Source organism: Phragmites australis, chromosome 2, assembly GCF_958298935.1.
Source record: "Phragmites australis chromosome 2, lpPhrAust1.1, whole genome shotgun sequence".
Taxonomy (NCBI): Eukaryota; Viridiplantae; Streptophyta; class Magnoliopsida; order Poales; family Poaceae; genus Phragmites; species Phragmites australis.
The window spans coordinates 33,246,658-33,251,963 of record NC_084922.1 but is presented as its reverse complement, the minus strand read 5'-3'; positions in this window follow the sequence as shown (position 1 = coordinate 33,251,963).

Here is a 5,306-nt window from a genome sequence, read left to right as displayed (position 1 = left end):
TAATTGCTATTTTTTTATTCCGAAGATTTGTTTCTCCTTCAGTGCGGGGGCAGGCACTCTTAGCTCGACTTAGCCGAGAGGTGCGCTGCCTACTTGTAGGTCGAGCAGCTCTTCGGCATATTTTTTCTTCGAAGGTTATTTCTCCTTCGGTGCAGGGGAAGGCACTCTTAGACCCGACTTAGCCGAGAGGTGCGCCGCCTGATTTTAGGTCGAGCAGCACTTCAGTTTTTTTTTCTTCGAAGGTTTGTTTCTCCTTCGGTGCGGGGGCAGGCATTCTTAGCCCCCGACTTAGCCGAGAGGTGCGCCGCCTGCTTTTAGGTGGAGCAGCACTTTGGCTTTTTTTTCTTCGAAGGTTTATTTCTCCTTCGGTGCGGGGGCAGGCACTCTTAGCCCCCGACTTAGCCGAGAGGTGCGTCGCCTATTTTTAGGTTGAGCAGCACTTCGACTTTTGGAGTTCAGGGTACTTCTCGTTGATTGGTGTGCTTCCTTGTTTCGAAGGGCTACCACACTTTGACGATGAGTTATGCATACTCAACCAAAGTACATGCTTTCTTGGGGGTATCAATAAATGCGACTAGATATGTTAGGTATAGACGCCCTAGTCGTGCACATTAAATCGTAAGGAGGCTAGTCACGCAAACCTCGCACTAGTCGTGCGAGCCAGGGCTGGTCGTGCGATGGGCTAGGGTTCAAGAGAGTCTGAGATCTACTCTGGTAGGGGTCTGTTGCTGGTCATGAAATCCTGCAAAACGGAGAGTCTAATCTTTTGAACTTCAAAAACCTACAAGTTATATTCCACGCTCATCCGGAAGGCTCTGTAAAATAGAGAAATAGGTCAGTCTCCGAGTAACCCTACACATAGAACTTGCACAGCAGGGTGATGTTCTAGGAGTTGTGTAATTCATGACCATCCTCCATGGCTAGCTTGACCACACTAGGTCGGGTGACATCGACCCCTCTGTAGGGTCCTTCTCACTTGGGGGATAGTTTATTCCGACCAACCTTATTCTGAATTTACCTAAGGATGAGATCACCTATAACCAGTCTCCACTCCCGCACCTTGCGGCTGTGATAGCGTCTGAGGCTTTACTGATATCGAGCAGCTCAAATTAGAGCACGCTCGCAGAACTCTTTGATCAGGTTTACATGATCCTCTCGTCACGCCACCTGGTCGTTGTTCAAGTAGTTGGCCACTTGAAGAAATCGAAAGGCGATCTCGAAGGGAAGCATTGCCTCTGTGCCAAAAATAATGAAGAAAGGAGTTTCAGTAGTAGCCCTACTTGGAGTAATTCACAGCGACTAGAGTATTGTTCGTAGTTCGTCCACCTAGCATCTTGAATAGCTTTTAAGTTGATCGAAGATCCGGGTTTTGATTGCTTGCAGTATCATCCCATTTGCCCTTTTGACCTGTCCGTTGCTCAGTGAGTGTGCCATCGATGCATAGCAAACTTTGGTCCCGAGCTCTTCATAGTAGTCCTGGAAAGCACTACTAGCGAACTGAGTCCCATTATCCGTAATTATGCGATTTGGACGGCCAAACCACACTACCAGTCCCCGTATGAACTTAATCGCTGCTGTGGCGGTGATCTTCCTGACGGGCTCAGCCTCTATCTACTTGGTGATTTGTTGACTACCACGAACAGAAATTCAAAACCGTCTAGGGCTTTATGGAATGATCCCACAATATTGAGCCCCCAGACAGTGAAAGACCAAGAGAATGGTATAGTTTGTAATCCTTGGGCTAGTAGGTTAGTTTGTCAACCATGGTACTGACATGACTCGAACTGTTTCACCATTTCACTTGTTGTGCTCGTATGACTCCGGTCGTTATACCTACTCGGACTCAAAGGACGACCACTTGGCCACAAAATTGACCAACGCCTGGGACTTGATAGTCATTCGAGGGACGAACTAGAGATCGAACTCCCCGAGTTCTACTGCCCACTTTACTGTTATTCCTAATACATCCCTATTATGGAGAATTTCTCTAATTGGGAGTGAGGAGATCACCTTAATTTTGTGCCACACATCTTGTTAGTTTCTGGACTTCTTTTAGCCTGGTTGGGGATTTTATCCGGTTGATGACTCTGATCTTTTCAGGGTTTGCCTCTATTCCTCGACCAAAAACAAGGAACCCGAGCAACTTCCCTGATGGGTGTCCCTGATTCTACTCTTCACGACCACATCATCAACGTACGCCTCGACATTTCTACCGAGCTATGGTTGAAGAATGAGCTGAATACAACGCTGGTAAGTAGCACCGGCGCTTTTTAAACTAAAAGATATTTTTACATAGCAAAAGACCCTGAAGGGTGTCACAAATGCAGTCTTCTCCTCATCTTCTATATACATGCTAATCTGGTAGCACCCTGAATGGGCATCTAAGAAGCTTAGAAGATCGCTGCCAGCAGTTGGGTCAACAAGCTGGTCGATCGGGGGTAGAGTGAAGAGATCTTTCTAGCATGCCTTGTTGAGGTCGATGAAATCGACGCACGTCCTCCACTTATCATTGTGTTTTTGGACCATGACTGGGTTAGCCAGCCTCTCTGAATACTGTATTTCTCGGATGAAGCCTGCTTCCAAGAGCTTGCCAATTTCCTTACGAAGTGCTTCCTTTAAATCGGCTATGAACTGATGCGCTTTTTGTTTGACTGGTCGCGCATCAGGTCGCATTGACAACTTGTACTCAATCACGTCCCTAAGGACTCCGGGCATATCAGACGGACTCCATGAAAAGATGTCTGCATTCACCTGAATGAAAGTGATGAGCGCGAGTTCCTATTTGGGATCCAGGTCGGCCCCTATCTTGACCGTCTTGATCGAGTTAGAGTCGTCAAGTTATACTGCCTTGAGCCGCTCGTCCTAGTTGGTGACAACGTGAATCTTCATTGGGCAAGCACTTGGTGTAGCATTCTCCGGCTACGACCCGAGAGTTAGCTCGACCATGTTGAGGTTCCTCTTATTGCAATGCAAGGCCATCTTTGTGTTGAAAAAGACGGTGATGGCCCCAGTTGGACCAGGGATCTTGATCACTTGATCTGCATAGTGGGCGACGGCCATGAGCTGGGCCATCGTTGGTCTCCCCAGGATCGCGTTATAAGAGGTCCCAAAGTCCACCACATCAGATAGGACCTTTTCGGTCATGAAGTTACTTAGCAAGCCAAAGGTCACAGGCAGCTCGACCTGCCCCAAGTTCTTAGCCAAAAATCCTGGGTAATCCAAAAGAAGGGGGGACGGTTTCAACACACTCCTTGGGATTTACAGGGCATCCAATGCATCGGCGAAGACAAGGTTGATGGAGCTCCCTCCATCGATCAGCACATGACCAAGTCGGATGTTTTGAACATTGTGTTTCACCACAATAGGGTAGCGATCAGGTCGGTTGACACTCGTGGGGTGGTCGGCCTAACTGAATGTGAGGGGCACCTCTGACCACTTCAGACACGGGCTTAGGCCAGGCGTGGTTGTCTATACCTCCCGGACCACTAACTTGTATTCCTTGTTCGAGGAATATGTCGTGACTCCCCCAAAGATGAGGTGGACCATGTGAGCGATCTGCTGGTATCCCAGTGCTGACTGGTCAGAGTCAGCCCCATCCTCACCATCCTCGTTGTGCTTGGATTTACGCTCTCCAAGCTCCTTATTGATGATGCCCCGCACGACCTCATACTCAGTCAGGTCGTGAGCATCTGTGCGGTGGATCGGGCAGTAGCCACGGCCCTTCCTCCCCTCTTTTTTCTCAAAGCGCCAGCGCGGTTGGCTGGTCTACTCGACCGTATGACGTCAGGAAGTCCTTCCTTGCATTTATTCTTCTTTTTCTCCTTTCGCCCGATCCCTTTGGAGGAAGCGGGCTGGTCAAAGGTCGGTCGTGACCTGGCATCAATCTGACACTCTTGGGCCTCGGCGGCCTTTGCACACTTGTCTTTGAGCTCAAAGAGCTTAGTAATGCTTCAGATTTTCTTGGTGGCCAGCTTCTCGACCATCTTTTAGTCTCTAGCCCCTCTCTTAAATGCTATGACCACAGATTCACATGTGATCCTTAGAATGGTGTTTTGGTGCTCAGTGAAGCGTCAAATGAAGTCTCGCAATGACTCATCTTGTCACTGCCAGACTTGGTACATGTCGTCCTCGACTCCGGGTTGGGCATAGGACCTCTGGAGTGAACCAACTTGCAGGGGAGGTTCATAAGCCAGGACCATGCTGGACCAGTCAAGGCGGTCTGGAAGTAGTTGGCCATGAATTTCCCGTGGCCTCCCGTAGCCTGCACCATGGTGGTGTAGATCTGCAAGAACTCCTCGGGGTTGGTAGAGCCATTGTACTATTTGTCTAGGATCGGCTAGAACTTGTCTGGCCAGCGCTCCTCTCGTAGCCAGGGCGATAGGGCGTTTCACCCTGTTCCATAAGGGGAGTCACCTGCTGATGGTCGACATCATGTGCTCAGGGAGAGAGATGACACTCACACGGTCATGGGGAGGAGATAGATGAATCATAAGCCTCCCTGTGTGGGGGAGGCGAGTGGTAGGGCTGCTTGCCCTTTGCCTGCTCTTGTCGGGCGCGGTCCTCCTGCTCTCGGTTGGCCACCTAGCTCTGGATCATGCCGTGAAGGTGGTGTTGGCACAGAGAGTCATGCAGGCCAAAGGGTTGGCTGTCCTGATGCAGCGGTGGTTACTAAACACTCCCTGTTACCGAGGGAGGACAAGATCTTTCAAGCCATGGTGCATGCTGCAATTCTTATTAACCGTGTTCGTCACTAGTCTTAGAGATGGGCGTAGTGTTTGCCGCCACAGTTTGGCGTCGGGCGGTCTCAACCAGGAGGGCGAGGTCACGCAACCATGGCACTACTAGCGAACCCTCCAGTACTGCTACTGGTGGGTGGCTAAGAAGTATTCGCATGGTTTGTAGATTTTGTGCAGGCATCATGGCCTCATAGTGGAGCTGTTGAGCGTGAAGTGGCAACATATCGTGAGAGAGGAGCCCATGTCATTTGTGTGGCGTGATGGCCTTGGTGACGCCACCACCAAGGACCGCGTCCTCTGCGACGGCTCCTCCGGGTGACGTTGTGGTGGTTGGGCTATGTCTGGCGTCGGTCTGGTTCCCCTCTGGGTGCGTGGCCTAGGGATCATTGCCAGTACCGGGAACACGAGAGCCTTCACTGCCTCCTATTGCATGAACTGTCATGCAAACTTCCCGTTGAGCATCGGAGCCTTCGGACTTCGATTTGGTGTCCTATACCTGGAGCACACCGGGCTCATCTGGTCGTACCCTATGATGAACACCTCACGATGACTGAGGTCCTCAGAACAGGA